Raw genomic sequence first — 22749 nt, 5'->3', positions numbered from 1 at the left:
CAGAGCTGGCTTCAGCTTGTTCCTTAGATATTCCAAGGTAATCATCTTCAGGCTTTGCCTGTTTCACTGTACCTTTTGCATCTGTGCCCCTCTGCAATTTCCATGTTGTTTTCTGAAGGTCTCCTAGAATTAAAAACACAGGGAAGCTTACTGTAGAATTCAGCCAGTAACAGATTGGCTGATTTTGGTCTTTATTTCATTCCCTTTCAGGAATAAATGCTTTCTTAAAGAAAACAAGATAGTGTAACTGCTAGATCCTGAACAAATAAGAGCAAAGCCTTTTTTCCCCCGGTATAAGGCACCTGTCCAACATTTTATTAACTTTGCTAATTGCATTAAGCATCATGAAGCGCTGAACAGTCCTCAACTGCTAATTCCCAGATTGCTATAGCTTAGTTGACGGTTAAATGAGAAAAATTCAAAGCAGGAAAAAAAAAAAAAAAAAAAAAAAAAAGACATTTTAGATCCACAGTGGCAGAGCTGATTGTACAGTTCTCAACTCTGATCAGCTTCTAGCAGCAATCAAACTTTATGGACCACTGGAAGATGATGCTAGGACTCAGACACTATGACACGTTTCTGAGCCATATGGGTGCATCTGAGAATGACTGACAGATCTTACGTGTTCAGACATTTATACAAACAAGAAACATTAGTTTTCCATATGTGGATATTTTATGCAGATTTCTAGGCAGATAATTTGTAGCTGCTCTTTCATTTTGTTACCTGTAGTATTACATGTGAACATAATAATAACCTGAATTTACATACACAAATTACTGGAAGGTCTGGATCTGGCACACTGGGGAGTAGTTCCTGGCTGGAAACATTAGAGACGTGATAACTATTTAGACAACTATATGAAATGAAATAAGCACCTGTCAAGGGAAAATGCATTGTTAGGAAAACTGGAATTGGTATGTTCTCAAATAAAAATGTAATCTATGAAAAAGAGTTAATCAGAAATTCTCTCCTGCCACTCTTGCATTTCTGCTTTTCTCGTTTCTTTCTCTCTTTTCCTGGGTGAAAACTTACCACCCAGAAGCACAGAGCTGAGGAAGCAGAAGCATCACCACCATGCTGCACACGTGGGAAAGCAGTAAATCACCACTCAGAGCAGAGGGTTGGCAGAGGTCCTGCAGTCCAGTGGTGGCTCTACCTGCAGAGATCAAGCATGTGTGTGCCCAAGGAGGACCCAACCATGATGTGGGTGCAACTTACGTTGGGACTGGCTGTGTGTGCGTGGTAGGTTTGACCTGGGAACATTGGACTCTCTATTTTTGGTCCTGACAGTAGCTGAGACCTGAGTTCTGCCCCAGAAATAAGAGAAGAAACAAGCCTTCAGACCATGGTTTTGTGGAGTGGATATTTTTGCCTTTTCTTATTTGACCATCAGGGTACATGTGCTACAGCCAACCAGAAGAAAACTAAGGAATCAAGAAAAACAAACAAACAAAAAAACTAGTCAAACTACTGCTATCACGTTAGTTTATATATGTTGTTTACAATTAGTCTGCATAAATATTTGTTTCCTTACTTCAGTAAAGACTATCTTTCCAGGACCCTCACCTTTGTCCATGGTCTTTGTGGCAGACAGCAGAGATAGATACCAATTACTCTGCTGTTATTTAGCGAGTACTCTAAAGTACTTTGATGCAGCAGCAGTGTAAATTATCGGTAGCAGCTAATTGTCTCATTTTAATGCATTTCTAATAAGACACCTGGGAGAATGAAGAAAGAACACAAAACCACCAAAATAAAACCAATATCTTTGAGTTGGCCTCCTAGTCTCTATTTCTGCCTTCCAGCAAAAGGGCTTTTTCGTAACACACAAAGGGGCAGCCCCTCAGCTTCACCCAGCTGTGTGACAGCATCATTCTCTGCCACACCAAAACCCATCTTCCATGGGCAAGGAAAGGAAATGGCAGATCTGTAAAATGCCATGGAAGGGATGCACAGAGAAGAGGCCTCCAGTCTGCAGATGTTCCACATCTCCATCACCTCTGCCTGTCTAGGCAACAAAGCCACATTTCCTATGTTGCCAGCAGGCTGTAGAAGAGAAGTTGTCGTTCCTTGTCATTTGAAATAGATGTGATTTTCAGCTGGGAAGAAAAAAGGTGGCAAAGGGGTACATTTTCTTCATCAGTAACTGACTCCATATTTTTTTTGATAAAGTAAGGGAAGCTGTTGTGTGTCAGTCACCAGCTTGGTCTCATTAATTAAGAGATACCCACCCTTCTGATTTCTCACTTACCCAGCTTAGTGTTGTATTCTGTGCTAGTCTCAACATATACATTTTATTGCCTCAGCGGGGGGCTTAATTCCAGTAAGACAGAACTGCCCAAATCTCTATGAGCTGCAGAGCTTCGGGAAGTCGCTGGCAGAGCACCCTGCTGGCCTTGCTGCTGTGAAGGCCAGAGGAGAAACGTGCGTGCTCCAAGGCAGCTGCTCGCCAAACCACACAAGGAGCTCGTGGATCAGAACCAGCAGCCAGAGTTGCACCCAGGAGAAAGAAAGCTGGACATCGAGCAATAGATTTGCTATGTTCTCAGTTTAATTAGAAAAGCACCTATGGTGACATGTTGCCTATGTGCCAGTTTTCATTGAGGGATTCATCAGGAGTTGAAAGGCACTCCCAGTAGGCCGTGAGACTTCCCTAAGATATTTCCCTCACAACTTTTGAAAAAGTGCTTTTTTCTTAGCATTGTGATAATTTTTACCAATTGAGGCCCATCAGCAGTCATAGGCAGTTGCAGCTGGCCCACAGCCACCTCAGGCCATCACAGAAGCAGATCCTCAGCTGCCCCCATTGACGATGGCTGGAGCCCCTTAATGTATGTGGCTATTTCTGTCTTCAGCTCTGACATCTTAATGAGAATCTGGCAAGAAGTCAGGTACATAGGAAGACCTACAAGTTCCAGAAGTAGCTTGCAAGTATCTGTAGCTGCTCTCTTACAGAGCTATGGCTGTCAGAGCTGGGCACAGACAGCAGATGTGCACGTCCAGTCAGTTCTGGCCTGCCCAGGTGCCTGAGCCTGCAGTCACTGACGGGTTTCAGCTGGGGAGAGCTCTGGTCCAAGCTCAGGACCTTTGGTGCTTAACAGCATAATGACATTTAACACTATCAACATGCTGACAAACTAGATGCTTCCTTTGAATGTGTTTTAGCTGCTTAATTCGTAAAGGAGCTTTGCACATCTGCAGTACTGAGACAAGGGGCTTGTTGAGCCCAGCAGAAGGGCTCTCAAGCCCTTGCTACGGCTGTGGTGGAGTGCTAGCACAAACACTCAAAAGTTAGTCGCAAAATTCCCCTTGTTTTTTGCTGCTTCTGGGAAATGCCTTGAAGTGAGGAGAGCCGGCTCCTTCCAGAGAGCTGCAAAGCTGCTGGTTTTGTTTGAAGCAGGGGGTAGAGGGGCACGTTGCAAGCATAGGTCAGGGAGGGCATCACTTTTGGGAAATGAGTATTGACACACTGAATCTACTATTACAGAAAAAAAAGAAAAGCTCAAATGCCATAGCACTTAATAGCCCTTTGTTGATGCAGATTATTTTGACAAGACCTTCAGGAAACTTACTTTGACACTGCAAGCCCATTTTCAGGCTATTTTTGCCCTTACTGGATTTCATCTCTTTTTCTAAGATAGATTTTTCTTCTCCACAGATGAGATCCCAGTTTCTTTCCAGACTTGGACAATGGTGCAGTTGAAGAGGGTGACAACAACATGCTTCTTCTCAAACTACCGCACAAAAGCCGTCAGTCAGGATATTTACAATAAATACAGGCTCTGAGTGTGAGGGCTCCCATTTCCTGGCAGTGTTGCTCTACGTCGTGTTTTCTCTGGAAGGAATCAATTACATCAGTGGCCTCGGGAATGTACGTTGAGATGGTTTAATCAGAGTTGAAAATCACAGTACAGAAAGGGGCTTCAGTTCTTCTGCCTGGACACAACGTACCCAGTTTGGGAGTCACTAAGGAACTTCCCTGGTATCAGCCACATTAGCTCAGCTCCATCCAGTGTTGAAATGGCTGGCGGCAGGACCTGATTCAGCAGAGCACTGAAACACATGCTAAACTTTAATTTCTTAAATTAGACTTCAACATGTGCTCTGGGCTGAGGATATGCCACAATGCCCACAGAAATCACAGCACTGTTCAGCAGGTAATTTGTTGTGGCCAGTGAACTCCTCTGTAGGTAAAAGTTTTGTCATGTTTCCCGTACTCCCGGCTGTTGCTTGGCTCTCCCTGCTGACTTTATTCTTCCTTTGCTATGCAGTCTTTCAGGACACAATTCTTCTTCATAATATATTTGTACTACATCAAGTACAAATAGGCTGGAGTTTCTATAGCTCTCGTAACACCAATTATTACAACAGGAATGGATTAAGTGCAAGCTTTATTGCCCTCCTAAACAGAAGCTTATATTTAGACCCTTATCTTTCTCATGCTTTCCTCAGTGTGTGAAATGGGGCTTTGCTCAACCCAGCTTGCTTTAGATCCCCACGGGGCAAACTGTCTGTGGGTGGAACGACATCTATCTGAAAGGAACAGTATTAAGTGAGAAGTAAAGATTAAAAGGTCTGGAAAACTTCTAAGACTTCAGCTGACATGATGAGTAACACCAAGGTTGTGGCAAGATGACAGAAGCCGCGTTCCTATGTGACTTGAGAAGCTATGGAAATGTAGGATGTTTCTGCAGTAAGCTAATCTGCTGATAAGAACTTAAAGCAGTGGTTAATTAGAGAGCAGGTTCAAGGGAAAGCTCAGCTGAGCCTACAAAGTAGTTGCTCCATTGATAGGAGCACTGAAAGTAGGCAGGTAACCTCCCAGAGATGGGCCAAAGCCCACTCTTCCACCAGCGTAAAATTTATCATCAGTGGGAGCAGATAATCATCAGAAAGTTTCGGTGAACGCTGGAGTTGGCTGCTTAATTGTGTGAGAGTTGCAAGAGAACGATAAAGGTGATCTAACTCATTATCCAGGGGCAAGTTGTAACACTGCTGGACAAATATTTTGCTGAAGGGTCTTTCCTAGCTATCAGGTTTTTATCTGAATTCTATCACCTGCATTCCTACGAGGAGGAAAAAAGCCTCAAAGAGTAAACCCTCACCAAAAGAAATAGTATTTTTGACTGACAGCCATGTATTTTTTTTTGTTGTAAGTCAGATTTTTTCAAAGTGGGTAGGGCCAAGGACTTTCTCTTACAGAAGACCAAGGGTCACATCCGTTACTTGTCTCAACTGACTCGGTTTCATTGACTGCTTTCTTGATTTACAGCAGCCGAGTGTCTCTCCTGAAAATACCGACCAGACACAGAACAAGCAGCACACCCATGCTGGCTCTCCCATCGTGAGGTAAAACATGATTCATACCCAAACACAGGAGAAGTGGAATGCAAAAAGCAAACAGAAGACAAGGTGAAAAGTAATTACACTTCCTTAATTGCAGATATTTGAAAAAAGTGTGAGAGAGAAAAGCGTAACACTAAAGACTGTTCATTAGATTCTTTCTCTTTAGAAAGCCATAAAGCGTGAAGCCAGGCTCTTTACTGAATCACTTTTTTTGGCAGAAAAATAAATATTGTTGTAGGAATTATTGGAACATCCATCCAATTAAAATCCTCAAACAGAAACACACCGTTAATGCAAGAGCTATCAAGCAGGGCTGAAATATATAGATCATATTTAAACTGAAAGGAGGTAAATAATCCATCGCTCCGATGTGATTGCCATTGGCAGAAAATGAAATAAAGCAGAATTACGATCAACGGTGCAGCCAATAATGGAAGCTGTGGCTGGCATCCCTGAAGGAGGCACCACCCAGAAGTGGTGAGTAAAGAAAGTAGTAAGGTAAATAAAGTAGTGGCAAGACCAAAGTGCACCATCTATGTTGTAGACCTCAGGCCTACAAAACCACTCTGAACACAGAGAGTTCAGCCCAGATGACTGAAATTGCAGGGCCCGGGGCACTGAGAAGCCTCAGCTAACCTGGCATTATGCTTTGGTGGCATTTAATGCTGCTGTGTGACAGCAGGTAGGTGTACGCGGGTGTGCTGGGCATGGACCGTTCTCCATTTCAGCCCAAAGTGGAAGGCAACAGTTTGCTTTAATTAGCTTTAACTGGTTTGAATTATGTAAACATTAATTTCACACCTATGGGTTGAGATAATAGATACTGTCAAAAGAAAAATTACAAGAAAAATGTGTGCACAGGAGTAGAAAGGGCTGCTGCTCAGTGGTACTGACGAGAAGAAAACTCCCTGTAGGATGGGCAGAGCAGCCACCTTGAACAGGTCCCCCCCCCACAGGGGCAAAGTATTTTCTTAGTGAAAAAAGACTGATTTGTAGTTTTGCCACAGCAGACGTTTAGGTTTGCTATCTGCAATGGAGTCTGGAGACTTCAGAACCAGCAGAGCAATACCGCATGTGTCCAATATCAAGTCACAAAACAATTTATTTGCCTTTTCTATCAGAACACACTGTTCCTACGGGGGCATAATTTTACAGCTCAACTCTTGTGCTGCCTCTGAAAGCTTCTATTAAGACAGAAATCTCTCAGATAATAGAAAACTGTCTTAGGCCCCATTCTCTTGCATCTCAGCTGCTGGCTGTTCATTCAGGAGTTTATAGAAAGCTCATCTTTGCAATAATAGAGAGAGGTCTGAAAAGGCCAACAATTTCTATCAGCATCCCTGTCCCCCTTACTCCTCTGTTGCCTCTTTTTCCTCCCATGTTTCAGGGAATCCATCATCACTGCACGTCAGCTCTGCTTGAGAAGAGATCTTCCACCGAGTTTGGTGGGTGTGAGGATTTGACATCATTTTCACCTCTCGTGACAACGTACCAGAGGGTCCCTTCCTGGCAAGTTGTGGTCTGAACTGTACCCACCAGCACCATCCACAATGCCACATGAATTCCTGGCAAAGTTTGGTCTGGAAAATAAAGTTAGTTCCTGAGACACCCCCGGAGCCCCTCACTGTCATACCAGGACTGCCCACAGGAGCAGTAAGATTCCCCAGGCCCTTATCACGAGACCCGTGCTGCTCCCTGGTGCAGGCTCTGCAGGCAGTGACTGCAGCTGCTCCTGGCTGCCCAGCGGGCAGCTCAACAAAACGGAGCTGAGCTGCTAATGACAGCCTCTACACTGCTTCGTAACCCCGCTGTGGGACCACTTAGGGTAACATTTTTTCCTAGAGTGCTGTTCCAAAGGTTCAGACAACAGCACAGAGGCTAAACTAGGATCCCCAAACCAACCTACTCCTTCACAGAAGCTGAAATCTGCTGGCAGCAGCAGTCTGTGCCCCCAGAGCTCCCCAGGCAGGGAACCTACTCCTGCTTTTCCCATGGGATGGTTTCGCAGACCTTAGGCTCTTTTACAGAAAGATGAACAAATACAGGAGAAAACAGAACTACAGCAGACAGCTGCATTTCATTACTTTCTGATTTAGTCATCCAGAGAGCTGCACTTACAAGCGATAGTAAACATTGTTATCTCCGTGTACTGGGTGGGTGTGAAATACAACTTGAAGGACACTCAGAGCTGTTACTGGCTTGCTTTACGTTGCAGATTTCTCTTTCTTGAATTAACGTCTCTGTACTGTATCACAGAAGGAGACTGGGTTTATTTAATATCCAAAGATGCTGGCCCAGACAGGTGGCAACACAGCCTTCCATCAGCAGATGGAGAGAAGAAAAAAACCCAGACCATTTCTCTAGTGTATTTGTTTTAACATCTTTCATTGCCAGCATTCAATTAGTCAGCAAGGTTAATCTTTAGCTAGAGCTCTTTGCAAGGACTGTGTTTCTTTCCTCCTCTCTGCCAAAGTTCCCTGTGCGTGGAGTCTTTTTGTCCAAAAAAGCAGGAACTGACCTGGGAAAAATGCAAAGCTGTCACCTTCTCCCCAGATGCTACCCGAGAGAGCAGGCGGCGCACCGGGCTACGTTAGCACATCCCCACTGACCGGAGCCTCGTCCAAAACAACAAGCCCAGCCAAACCACCATGGATATTTGCTCTTAAATGTCAGGTCGAGGAATCCAGCCCAGACATGTCACTTCCTGTGCTGAAATGGCGTTTCAGCAGCCCCACGGCCCCCACCAGCTAGAACCAGCCCTCGCTGCCGTGCCGAGTGGGTTTGCTGCAGCTCAGAGCTGTTGGGAGAGGCCGAGCAGAGACACTTCAGCAAAAACAACAAAACCCAACACACCAGCAGTTGTACTTCACACACGAGCTCCTTTTTCTTAAGAAAAAGTTATTAAAGCTCTGAAGAAAAACTCCAGATTGTGAACTTCGGATCTCCTCCCAGCAGAGCAGCCTTATCTCACCCAGAGCGAAGTGCAGGCGTGAGAGCGCAGGACAGCTGAGATGGGATCGCTCCTTTTCCTTTTGTTATGCGGAAGTTATGGGAAGTCCAAGCCAGGACAGATGATTTGTCTACATGTTAGTCAGCCAAAGAGCTCGGACTCTTGCAAAACAAAACCACTACCAACAGTAATTCAGGCTCTCCAAGGAACACATTAGAGAACGTTAACAGCTGGAGACCAAAAGACGAGTTGGGAGGTGGGGGAATACTTGCCTCCCCTCGGCACGAACAAAAGACTCACACCAGTCATTCCCAGCGCCGTGCCACGTCGACCCATGGCTGAGACGAGCACTGTGGCACGACCGTGTCCACGCAGGCTGGCTGAGGGCAGAGTCACCCGAACCACACGAGATGCCAGGCTCCTGTCCTGGGGCTACCTCTGCCAAAATTCGGTGAAATAATAGGCTCCTGCACACAGGATAGACTCACGTCGTTGTCGTTCTGAAATACATTTGGGGATTTAACTTCCTTGACACTTTAGAAAAATAAGACATTGTTGGTTACATTCAAAAGGAAAATATCGAGGAATGGGAGATTTTAAACAGCTCTTTACAAGAGTTTGTTATAGGTCCTCTAAGCAAGGAGAGTAACTAAACTATGAAATAACCATTCAATATAAGAGGATACAGAGGCCAAAATCCTAGCAATAGATTGTATCTGTCTAGTCAAACTAGAAAACACTACCAGGGAAAATTAGATTGGAAGTCTCCTTAGTTTTGGTGCTGGATTGTATTTTTAGAGCTGAAGTGTATCCAACAGGGAATGAAGTTGTGTGAAATTTCATTAAGCGATAAAGGGGCTAGGGCTGAAGTTGGGCAGAAGAAGAACAAAGCACAGACGAGGAAGATTTTAGAGGCAAAGTGTGCCAAAGGAGGAAAACAAACCTCTCTGAATGGTGGGCAGGCAACTCCATTTTTCCAAGTACATTATTCTGCGATTAAATGATAAACCTGGGCATTACGTTATTTTTTCCTGATAACATCCAACCCTTTTGTCTACATTATTTAAAAAGTCCACAGCTATTTGGCAAACAGGACAGACGGAGAAATGTCAGCTGGTCGGGGCTCCTGCTCTGAAGACAAATAGATGAGCAGACAAAGAGTCAAGGAAAGGCTCGGGCGTTTCAGCTGCGTGGCCAAGAGCCACTTCGTTGTAGCATATGGCGTACACTAACGGGTTTATTTTCCATGAGGAGGATGTATAAACTGTCTGCAACTGCTCTTCACACTTGTCACTCTAAGTCAGACGATTTTTCCAAGGCATCCTGCAAAAACAGCCCCTCGGTTGAAGTCGAACAAAGAATTTGTGGACGCCTTGCAGGTGGGCTGTGCTTGGGCCGCAGAGTGAGCGTGGTACAGCACACGTGGAGCTTTATCAGAGGAGCTGACAAAAGCAGACTGACACGATATGAAACAAGAGCAATTAAACGAGGAGGGGCAGGGCTGGAGGGAGGCACTGCTGGGAAGTGGAGTTAAATTTGGGTCAGGGAGGAGAAGCAGCATGTTGCAGCACAGCCCCGCAGCTGCCCCGGCCACATGGGCAGCCCTGGGGCTCTCCCCCCATGCCGGGCAGCACCCGCGGGCGCCAGGGCTGGCACCTGCTGCCATCCCGGTGCTGCAGCCTGCCCCGAGGCCCGTTAGACACCGTGATTAATACGCCGAGACCAAAGTGACTGGCAAAGATAATTACACAGCGAGTCAATTGGCTGGCAAAGTTAATTATGCAGGGAGTCAAATGAGTGGCAAACCAAATGACTGAGGCAGAATAAAGAAACATTTGGCAGTGACAAATGGCAAAACAAGTTACTCCGACAGGGGGTCAAGCGGGCTGGACATGAGACATGTTTTCCAGCAGCAGATGCTGGCAGGATGTCAGCGAACGCTGGCCGTCGCGCGATCGCTGCCGGCGCTGCTCCCAGGCGGGCAGCAGCAGCGTGGGCGGCACAGCTCGGGCCCCGCTGGGACTCGCACCCCGACCTGCCTCAGCCTCGGCCACTCAGTCACCCCATACCCTTGAGCCACTCAACGTCCCGCTGCCTCAGGACTGCTCCAGATGAAGTGTTTCGCGTTCCCTTCAGCTGTATGTAAAGCAGCCGTGTTGACATGAAAAGGGAAATACGAAGCAGGCCTGAAGCAGCTGGGGTGTGCCTCGTGTGCTGCTCGGTGCCACCATCGGCAATAACCCCTGCTGGCGCTCAGGAGCTGAAAGTTACCCTTCTTCTTTTGCCATCAGCAGTCCAAAGGGGAAAAATGCACGGGCACAGAGGCCAAAATAGTCACAGACCTAAAGGGAACTGCAAGAGGCTGGAGGGGCAGTGACGGCAGCTCTTTATTCTTCACAACATGTAGGGAAACTCCGAAGTGCTGAGATCCTCGAGTGGTTGATTTTGTTCCTTGCTTGTTCTTACATTGGACACCCCACATGAACATCACAACTACAGACCAAAAAAACTACAAAATCCCTAGAAATTAAAGAAATTAAATTTGAATGATTGAAAAAGGAATGCTTAATCCTGCTATCAGCAAGAATGGGGGGTGTGTTATTATTTCCTTAATTCTACCAGTCAGTTGGCACCGTTGGACAATGCAGGGTTCCCCAGATCTATAGGAAAAGCTCAGGTGTCCATAATGCTAATTTGCACACAACTTCTTCAGTAAAAGAATATAAATTAATGTAAAATTTTCCAAATTGCCTACAAAGATAGTTTTTTTCCAAACTATACTTAGCGTTTGCCACATAAACTCTCTTCTTTACATGCAACACTTTCCTATCTTACTCTTGCATTTCATCTGAAAGCAAACAGAGTTCTTTTGGGGTGATTTACGCTACTATGGCCATGAGATAAAAATAAAGGAGGAAAGCAAAACAAGGAATGTCGACCCCCAAACACTAGACAGTTTAAAATAAAGAAAAACAAATAACAATAGCAAAGAAACAAAATGGTACATGAAAAATAAATCCTTTCTAGGTCATGCTTAAATTTGCATTAATGGCCTTCTTGTCAAATTATCTCAGGGGAACTTCAGATTAGCATGCAAAAGCAGCATGATACAAACTGCAGCGGTAATACTTGTTTTATTTACCAGACCATTTTCTCCAAAGGCACTGAATACGAGTATTTTGAGGGATCTGACTTTCATCTTTTATAAAGGAAGTGCAGTTGGGAAGTGCTCGCCATAATTAGCAGCTAGTCAAATAGTATATAATTCCTCCCTGTATTTACCCAGCAGTGTGTACTTTAATCATGGAACACATTAAGCTGACCCTAACCATCTCCTTCGATAGCTCAGGAGCTCATTTGTTCAGTTCCTGGATCAGCTCTTAGGAAAACAAATCTTACCAAGCACACTTAGAAGTAAACATAGGGCATTCCCAAATCTGCGTAGGAAAACATTTTTAATAAACAAGATAGCGCAGAAAAAAAAAAAAAGTCAAAGCATTTTATTCACCACTCTGATGTGTAAGTGAGGTGGGGTCACCTAAGGCTTGTTGCTGGTGGTTTGGAGCAGCAGGGTGGGGTTTCGACAGGATTTAGGAATTATCAGAGACCCTGGCTGAGTACCAGCACATGGTGAGCGAGTGACCAGCTACAGCACTGTGTCAGCAGCACGTGGGGTGCCCACTGCAGTGGGATTTGGATCCACGCACTCTATCAGCATGAAATGAGATCTCTGACCCTCAGTTTTTCTTATCACGCAGCTGTGCGGAAAGCAGGTGTTATCTTGAGGACACTCGACATCTCAAGTGGTGTTGGTGGGCGGAACCTGGAGGCTGTGTTTTACACTGCTGCCTCTCTCCTGGCAGGCCATGGCACAACCCGTCAATTACGGTTTTATTTAGCAAATCTGTTAAGGTTGGCTAGATAACCAACCCGCTGCTCACAGAAAGGGAGCCAGGAGATAACAAAAGTATTTCTGCACCTGACTCCAAGGGGCACGTGAGCACACTGAAAGGCTGCCTCACTGACAAAGTGTTCATGCCTGGGGATCCGCGCTGTCACGGCAGTGACCTGCACCAGGAAGCGTTTGGTCAGATGCTAAAAACTCACCCCTGCCCCAGCAATACACCAAATACAAGAACACTGCCATTGGCATCACTTCAGGCCGAGAAAATTGCATCAAATCCTTTGAATTAAGTCATCTTTAATACTAGCTGAGTGCTTGGGCTTTCTTGAAAGTCCTCTGAATTTTAAAGCTGGTCAAGATTTTCCAGCTGGAGCAGGAGTAGATAACCCAGCCCAGACCCTGCTATGGGAAAGAGCCTCGATGGGGCAAGAGAACAGACAAAACACCACAGCTGGCAGAAAATATTTCACCCGTTTTATGGAGTCACCAATCATTACAGGGGACACAAGGCAGTGGAAAACTCATGCCCCCCCAAAAATTTAGGGCAGCCAGGTCAAGACACAAGAAAGTGGCTAAAAACTTGTTTTTAAATAATTAGCAACTACAGCGAATACAGGTACCTGTTTTCATCCTGGTATTCAAACACTGAGTTTCAGAAACATGAGGCCCATATATCGACGTGGTTCGATCAGCAGTTCTACGCTGCTCTGCCATGGCTGCCTTCATTATCTGCTGCCCATCTGTACTGTTGGTATGCTTGGCTCTTGCACAGTGATGATCATGTCTGATTTAACATGCCAGGTTACATTAACAGCTCAGATACCCAAATGGCCACACAAGTCCTGGAAAAGCGGTTGGGCTGCTTTGTTGTTGTTACGCATCATATGCCCCTACTTGCTGTCACTAATTCCAGCCCCAGAAGCGCTTCTGGGGGGAACCACCAGCACCCAACACCGCAGGGCATCCCAGCGGCCCGCAGAGCTCTGCCAGCCCACCAGCCCCTCTGAAACATGCGGAGCTTGTAAGGTTTCTGGGCATCCCTCCTCCTCCCACTTAGTCACACCCGCGACTTCTCTGTACAAGGAATTAGGAACGGGAAAAAAAATAGCTTTTCCTCTGGCTTCCAATTGAGTAAGTGGCTTTAAAGTTCAGTGAATTCAAAGAATGTAACCTTTGGGGCTCTCGTGAAGAACCATAGGAATGGTAAGGAACTCTAATGCTTCTTATGGAAATATATCCTTAAAACTCCTAAAAAAAATAGCTTTTTAGGTGGAAACTTAATCCAGAGGCAACTCGGTGTTGTCAGGCTGCAATAAGATTAAATAGCCTATTAATCAGAAATCAGATTAACAACACTTAGTTAGAGCTAATTATGTGAGGAAAGCCAGCCTGTTGTTGCGTTGCCAAAATATTGGATATATTTTTTTTTCCTTATTCATTGCACCATTTTAGACCAAATGTTTTGGCAGCTTAATTAGAGGCAGGTGGTGCCGTTGCCATAATTACATAGAAGTCCTCATATTTTGTCATCATGCTTAATTAGAGCCGTTGATTCAGCGTGAGAGGGAAGCATCTCAGCCAACTGAATATTCCTGCAGCCTATATGGGAAATGCAACGCACCTTTAGATGGGAGCTGCCGGGTTTAGATGATGCCAAGTACTTGGGACAATAATCTGGGACAAGGTTTGGGACAAGACCGCCTTCTCCAGTAGAATACAGTTAAATTAAACCGAAAGCCCTTATTCACAAAAGAAACCCAAGCCTGCTGCAGTCAATGGCAGAATTCCCATTGACTTAATTAGGAATAAAACCTAGCTTGCTTTCCTGAGCAGGGTAAGACTGATTTATTCAGGACAGACATGGGACAACTCCACAAATATAACCGAGATCAGACCTTGGCTTGTTGATCTCACAGGAGCTAGGCTGGCTGTGTCCAGCAAAGGCAGGGTAGGACGTGGGTTCCTTGCCAGCTCAGGATCACAGCGCTCAGCTGCCTCTGCTCGGAGAGTGGTCATCTTCAGTTCAAGGTCACCAGCTGGTACGAATGGGAAATTCACATCTCCCAGCTAAACAGCTGACTTTTTGGAGTGACAGAGCAAGCGTAGGTGACAAAGTTACAGCCTGCACATCCCAAGCAGTCAGAAAACCTCGCAGCCTCAGACAGTCCTGCTGGGTGAGAGAAGTTGTGCTGTGGCACCCAAAGGATGGGTACAACCTGCATCACATCCAGCAATTTTCAACACCCCAGACTCAACTCCAGGCAGAGGTAAGGTACCTGGGCGAACAGGTCTCTGAGCATACAGCCTGTGTACAAATACCATATGTACAAATCCCATAGGTACAACACACGTGATCTAACCGAAACAGATCAAATACATAATCTCATTTTTAACACCTTTGCCCTCGTTCCCGTTTCTGCCATTCCATTTTTTTTACATCCACATGAATTATCTTATCTTTGTGCCCCTCAGACTGGGCTCTGGGGGCCCTGCATAGCTGCAGCGTGCGGAGCTCCCTCTGATCTGGATACGGTGCTGCTAGCATTACAGAGCTATTAATCAAGATCAGTACTGCAGACTGTAAGTAATAAAGGCCTTTAAGCACCACATTTCCCTTAAGCCTTCTCATTTATCCTGAAGATCTTACACTGCCTGTTCAAAGTTAGTGACAGGACTCAATTTCCCATCCGTGCCTGCTAATTTCTTGCTGATCCTACAGGTTTTAGGCCATTCAATCCGGAGAGCTGTTCTGCGGGGAACGGAGCCAGGCTAAGACAGCTCAAAGAGCAGACTGGGAAAATCACTTGGGGAGAACACCCAACTCCCCACAACCCCTTGGTCTTTTGGAAACAGTTGGAAGAAATCAACGCTGTGCTCTCTGCTTTTCTTGAGTTTGGAGCCCCCCTCCCACATACACATGAGGAGATCAGCTACCAACCCAAACAATATTTTCATTTCCCTATCTTGGCTTATGTCTGTGAGGCTGATGCTGCAAAACTGATGGGAGCTCAGCTTCTTCTCAGCATGATCATCAGGGTTTTCCCAGTTCAAATGGGTAGGCAGCCGCAGCCATAAAGAATCAGGAATAAATTCACCATAATCAATGATACATTTTATCACATTTGTAATGCATACAACAATTTTTAAACCTTGTGGTTATTATTATATTTAACATCAATAACCTAGTAATAATCTTATTATAGCTGTAGTTTCGATGAAGTACTTAAAATGTCACCAAGTCTTGTAAAGTGCAGTCAGCCACACAGCCTGAATAAAGATACTGCAGATGATCAGATTTAGGGTGTTTTCCATACACGTAGCTAATAAACCCTGAAATGTATCAACAAAGCCCAACAACAAATAAAGATGATGAGCCTATAAGAGACCTTATTTAAGATATTTTCATTACTAAAATAAAACCCAAACATAACAGCAAGTATGTACTGGCCTTTGTGAAAACTCAGAAGCCTGCAATAAGAAAGAAGTCTCATAAAATGAGTCCCTGAGCTTTTAAGTTTACAAGAATAGAACCAGCTTGTCTGATAGCGTTTACCTGAAATGACTGCGCAGCCAAAAAGGGAAGCAAGAGTCAGTCAGGAGACAAAAATTTGCATTTGTTTGTTTGTTTTGTACAGGGAGAATGGATGAGAGGATAGACTCTAGCAGTTCTTAGAATCACGGCTTGTTCTGTATTTCTACATTTCTGGTTTGGATGGACTCCAAGCTCCAAATGAAAATACTCTGCCCTATACTACAAGGGAGTTTTAATCCACCCCAAATTTAGCAGCAGCAGCCTCCCTCCAGTCATGGCAGTGTGCATTTAACAAAAAAACTGCTGCAGTCATTTTCCTCTTTTCCAAATCCACCGCTACAGAGAATCTCCATGTTTCATTTTTATGTTTTCCAAATGAAATGGCAGGGAACTTTCCCCCAGGGAGAACTCACCACTCGGTCCTACAAGCTGGCAGGTTTGGAAGGCAGCTGAGTAGCGGCACAAACACTGTCAGGCCTCCAGCAGGAAGAGCGATGCCCTGGAAGGGCTCTGCCCGAGCTCCCAGACACACTGGCACGGCTCCATTCCAGCTGCTGTGCTGTGGCTGGGCTGGTTCAGGTGCTCCCAAGCTGGTTCAGGTGCTCCACGCGTTCAACCCCGGCAGCTGAGCTTCCCTCTGTACAAGCATACAGCTGAACGTGTCCACCAGTGGTGATGGTGAATCGGTAAAGTGAGCTTGGGAAACCCCTCACTGAGCTGAAACAAGACTGTGACTCCTTTAATTTGTTCTGAGAGAAGGGAAACATCAGTATTTAGCATGGTCACAGCTGGATGCCACATCCCTCGCTGCAGCATTTTGCTTTGTTTAATTACACAGAGTTTTTCTCTTTAATTTAAAGGTGTTTCCTGGAAGCGGAAGAACTGCAGACAACACACCAAGTATGCCTGTAGATTTTAGTATGATATTTATGATGGTCATAGCAACCTGCATTCCCATGGAAGAGTCAGAGACCAAAGCGAATGCTTTGCCCGGCTCCATGAAGTACCCAAGTGGACCAATAAGCTCATTACTCCTCCATCCGTCGAGGTTTGGAACACGGTGCTTCATGAAAAGCCCAAATTCACATCTCACCAGAAGTTACTTGATAGTGATTTAAAACCAATAATAACTTGACATGAGACAAGTTCCAGTAAAGAAAACTGATTTTGGCCTAAACCCAACTTCTTTAGTTTGGGTTTTCACGGTTTAACCAAACCCATATCCTATGGCAGCCAACACCAGCCTCTTTAGGATGAGATGTGAAGACCCTCCATGGGACGGACGCACGGAAGCACATCCCTGAACCTTTAGTATGAGGGACTTGTTTCTCCTCCACAAAAGTTTTACCACGTACAACATGGTAAATACAGGTCAAGAGAAATGATCACAGGAATCCAGCAGCTCATTTACACACATCTTGTCCGGCACTCACCAAGGTCAAGCCCACGGACCCCAGCTCAGCCCTGCGTCTTCACTCCCTGCACGAGCGATGCTGCAGGAGGACCCAGCCCCAGCTCTCAGCTTCAATTTTAGCAACTCCCAAAATGATCCATGTCACTTTTATTCACTGCAAGTTTTATAGGAAGAGAGAGTAGGGTGTGAGAGTAGTGTGTGGTGCTTCGGCAGTTCTTGTTTCTGCCTTGCTAGCTCAAAGAAAATTCATCGTTGCTGCCACACGGATGGAACATGGGTAGGGCATGGCTGCGATACCTCTACTGGTATGGAAGAGATATTGCGTGACTTAATATATTCTTATCGCTACTATGCATCATCCAATCACGCTCTATTGTTTTTTGTGGTGGTTGATTCCCACCCCAAATAAATAACAACAGAGAGGGCTTAGTTCAACACACGCATTCCCTTTACGAAGGCTCTGTAGCAATGGTGGTGATTTTGTGGGACATGTCGCAGCTTCAGGGCTTTCTGGGTTTGCTGAACAAGGCTGTCACTCAGCCTCCCACTAGATTTCCAGGCATGGACTCCTGTCCCACAGCCACAAGGCTGAGCAAGCGTGGAGTCACTTCCAACACATACTTTAGTCCTGACTGAGAACAGCTGATTGTCCCATTACCAGTCCCCCAGTTCCCCTTCTTTATACTTGGATGCCTTCAGTTGTACTTCAAAGGCTTTGACCCTGCAATCCTTAATCAAGAAAATCAAAAGGAATTTTACTATGTTAAATCAAAATCAGATTTACAAGATTAAAGACTGTAGAATCAGGAATTGAGGTCGAAAAGGAGAATCTCTGAAGCGTTCAATACGCAGCAAATAAACGCAGTTTTCCTTATGCACCTGGGATGTGGATTTCCAAGTAGGTGTGATGGAAGCAGGCACCCAGATCCCGCTGAAACTCCTGGGAGCCCGGCACCTAATTGCATTAGGGCACTTTAAAAATCTCAGTCATGCTTATTAATTGTCTGTGATAAAATTTAAGCGATATATTTGCCCTTCTGTTTTCCAAGGCAATAACCCAATTAATGTGTGGATAAACTAGGAGGCCAAAGGGAATTGGATTATGTCTGAGGAAAACAGAGGAGCAATTAAAGTATCACTATCGCAGGACAGACTGAATTAACATAGTAATGAAAACATTCTTCCCTGCTTGGGAAAAGGAGGCTCAGTCTCCAGTTCTGCATCTAGGGCTACGAGCAGCGAGAGCTCCTTGTAATAACCGCTCAGCTGACATCACAGCCATCATTTTATTGCACGAGGTGGCTATATCGGAAGGAAAAAACAGGGATAAAAAGAATAAGGGTTCACGCACCTCTTTTTACCCCAACGCTCCACTCTCCTGCCAGCCTCAGCCACCCTCTCACATCCACACCCAGGGGCTGCTGCTCCCCTGCTTCCAGACAGGGCTTTAATTTGGAGTCCAAGTGAATGCTTTAATTAACAGAGAGCAACTTCTACCTACAGCAAGCTCATTAAACACATGAATCCAACACTGGTCATGATTTGCCCTCAGAATTAAAATGGTGCCTCCAGGAAAACATAAGATTGTCTTACAAACCCACAGAAAACTATAACCATAAACCAAAATGCCCCAGAGTAACAGAACAGCTTTATTTCACCCACATTGCCAAACCTACGGCAGGACTGTAATTCCAGCCCATGGGCCTATTCGGCTTTACTGAGTATAAAAGTCAGGAGTGGAAAAAAAAAACATGGTTACTGACAATGGTTACTGCTAGCTTACGGCTTCTCTCCATCTTTTGTCCAAGTGCCAGGGTCTAGCTTGTAGCTCAGCCAGTAATATCAGTGTGCACAACGGTGGAAAATGAATTATTACTTGGTGTAACAGAAGGGCTTCTGAAATCATGATGATAATGCTTAATCATGTTCTTTGCAGACTTTGCTCCCCAGAGTCATAAGGATGCAAAACAGTGCTGGAAACACATTAGCAAGAGAAAGAAGGGCTCCCACCTCTCTTACGACTTTGTTAAAACTGCATTTTGCATTGTCTTTTCTGGAGATGTGGGCTGAGTCCTGGAAATATTCAACAAACTGATAAGTTAATGAGTTTTGCCGATGAATAGACTTTCGAATTCAAGGCTAGGGTTGAGTTTGTTTTAATTGAGAAATTGGATAAAGCTATTTTCAGTTGTGTGCTAAGTACGTGCTCACACACCAAGAGGGATTACTTGCTTTCTCAACCACGACAGTAGTAGCAGAGAATTACTTCTCCTAACGCCCAGCCCAGTGATCACAGCACTGCAGCAACCATACAGAGACCAGCTGAGATGAAGTATGAACAAGCTGGCAATATATATATTTTTGTTCCCAAGGTGAAAAATACATGTGATAGGGACAAGAAGCCAAGTTTCAAGCCAGGGTACCTACACACCCCAGTTGGGCAATCTGGCTTCTCTTAGTGTCCAAACTCAAGTCAGCACATTTGGATGAACAACAGACAGTTTTAGGGAAGGCATTATTCAAACTTGCCAAAGTGATTTGGAGGCACCGGTGCCATTATTTGCACTTTTAAAAATAAAAAGGACAATTTGTAGGTGAACAGCCTGTTTTGGAGATTTGACAGATTGTCCCTCGTATCTTTATTTCAACTCAACTAGAATGTAAGGAAGGAAAACTTGACAACGTTAAACATCCTTGATGATTTAAATTGCTTAATTCAGCCCTTAAAATATACACGTATGATTTCCAAAGCCAACCCCGCTAATCCATACCAGGCTATGGTTTAATTCCCTGGACTTCTGGATATCTGCCTACCAAGGTGCACATCAGCCAAATAATCAGGGTTTTACAGACTTAAGAGTTTGGGGTATCCTCATTTGAGGGCCTGGATTCAAAGCCGTCACCAAAAAGTCTCAGTCCCTCTCCCCACTGCATCCCCACACTCTGGGCAGGAGCTCAGCAACTTTTGCTCCACCTGTACCACACTTGTGCGAGTGAACTCTGAAGATAAACTGGAGTACAACTGGGGTAAATTTCTCACTTACAATCCATACTAAACCAGAACTGTGTCTGAATAATACTAAAAGTCCAAGACAAACACTCCCACTAAATCCCTTCCACAGAAGACAAGCATCTGCAAACACACTTTCCCATCTGTGCACTGTTGTGAAATGAAACATGGGCTTCTCGGGCTCCCAGAATCTTACAGCTGAACGGCTAAGGCTGTGCTTCACAAATATTTTCGACCACTTCAGTGCTGAACTCTTAAACCTATCTTAATCCATCCTCACTAAGTGCAAGTGTCTCTAATCACGTGTAATCTAATTGAACGCTCTCAATCTCCATGTCTGTAAATGATTACATGAACTAACTCTGCACGCACATAAGCCCAGTTAAGCAAAAATGAGAGGTATGTTAGCACCCTGCCAGAGTCAGGGCAGATCTGCGAGCAGCGCAGGACAGCTCTGCTCCACAGACTGTCCTCCTGGCCTGCAATAAATTCACAAAAACGAAGACCCTTCACAGTAAGCAAATCTTCCTTGTTAACCCCGCTTCCTGGGGCAGGCAACAAGTGCTGGGGATGGAGTTACAGCACACAGCTGGGATGTCAGCACTGAAGTCCTGCCCTCTGCCTTGCTTCAGCTCTGATGTGCATCACCCCTTGTGCCGCGCTACCTTTTCTTTCCTGTTTGCCACCAGGGTCGGATCCATGGAGAACCTGCCCCAGTCCTTCTTAAGTGACAAACAAACACGCAGACATCCCAACTTGCACTTGAATCAATCCTGGGAGGCAAACATTACTACCTGTCTTTTGAGATGGCTGGCAGTGAAAGCTCGTGGTCAATGTTTGTCCTTGTCCCCACAGTTACCGTGGCCTCCCTCTGCAGGCTTCGTGCTTGTGCTCTGCTTTACCCCGGGGCTGTGCCCCGCGGAGCATAGCTGCTTGCTCCTAGAGGCGACATGAACTGACCCCTTACCCAAGCCAGCAAGCTCCACAACAAAGATATTGCTCTTGCTTCAAAACTGGATGCTGGCTGGCTTTGCCCTTCTTATTTAAAGTTGGTCTGATACCAAAGGTTACGGCACTTGAGAAGACTGCAGGGGACGCATGGTATTAAAAAGCAGAAGCACCAGGAGATGCCAGCCCTGAAGATTCCCAACCAGAGCTGGGCAATGGGTAGTGAGCAAGAAATTTTAAGCTGCTGGGTGTTTTTTTTAGCATGCATTCAGCATGGAACTGCTGTAAATTTAGCAAGGGTGGGTTTCTCATCTCACTCAGGACTCACTTGCTGCAGTGGGTTGCAATCAGCCTGGGCACATGCGTGTGCGTACCAGGTCCAGGGCCAGACATAAAGATCGATGCTCATCGCAGCAGCCAAACAAAATTTCTAGCTCATTTGATTTTAAAGCATGCAGTTGGAAGATCTGAAAGCAGACTTCTTTCTCAGTTTGAAATGCTTTTAATCTTCCTGGCAAAGGAAGTTTCTTCCGGTTCCTTCCTTCCTTTCTTCTCTGCCTCCCCTCAAACTGCAGCCTCTCTGCTATTCTAACGAGCTACCAGTCTCTTAACACTTCAGTGCATTCAAACATTTCTTAACAAGAGCCTAGAGAAGGACCAGGAAGAAGGAGAATGATTATTCTGAATCCATTCCCTAGTCAAGCTCTTACATTTTAACTGCACTTGAGCTGAAATTCATTAGCAAATTATAGGTAAAGAACTCAGAGAAAGAGACAAAGTAGCTTTCAAAGAAATTATTCCCTGCAGTCTGGTTATTGAATGGATAAGGGGGGGAAAATACACATCAATATAAACATTCGTCCTCTGAAAAGCACTTTTAAAAAGCCACTCCTCTAAAACAGTGATTTTTCTTTTAAATGGTTAATATTAATAATTCACTAGTGCTGAACTGATTCCAGCATTTTATGTCATTTTTGAGCTAGAGCTTTGCTTTTATCTTCACAGACTTAAGTCAGTCAGCATTTAACTGAGATTGTGTTAACATAATGAGACAAAGATCGTTCTGTGGTTAAGGCCCTCCTAACGCTGAGGAGCGCTGAGTTCAGTTCAGCTTCTGCCCCGGAGCATGTGTGGGACCCCAGGGAAGTCATTTAGTCAGCTTGCTCTTGAAGGCATATTTCCTCCATCTTTTCTATTAGACAAAAAGGAGAGCTTAATGGGAAATCAGTCTTCAGCTGCACAGAAAAAAAATAATAAAAAAAAATCCCAGAAACATTTTTGGACAAAACCTGCAGCATTTTTATGAGATTTAAACCCCACTCTATTTACTCAATCCGATAACGGCATTTTGGAAAGAGGGGGGCTTCCAAGCCAGTAGGAAATGGTGACCATTCAGACATGCATAAGCTCCGTTAGGAGCCCAGGAAGTCAGGTCGTTTCCACAAAACCACTCAGATTTGACAAGTGGAAAATTCCTGTTCAAGAAGCTCCCTCCTAGTTTTGCAGACAAGCTCCAACTATAAATCCTTCGGGGTAGAGATGAGCTCTGATTACCCAAACGTGTCAGTATTAGGAACAGAGAATACCTGCTCTTGGTTGGTACCTCCATGTGCTAAATAACAGCGTGTGCCTAACGAGGGGC

The sequence above is a fragment of the Oxyura jamaicensis genome, chromosome 13 (assembly GCF_011077185.1).
Source record: "Oxyura jamaicensis isolate SHBP4307 breed ruddy duck chromosome 13, BPBGC_Ojam_1.0, whole genome shotgun sequence".
Taxonomy (NCBI): domain Eukaryota; kingdom Metazoa; phylum Chordata; class Aves; order Anseriformes; family Anatidae; genus Oxyura; species Oxyura jamaicensis.
Note: the sequence above shows the minus strand (reverse complement) of the source record.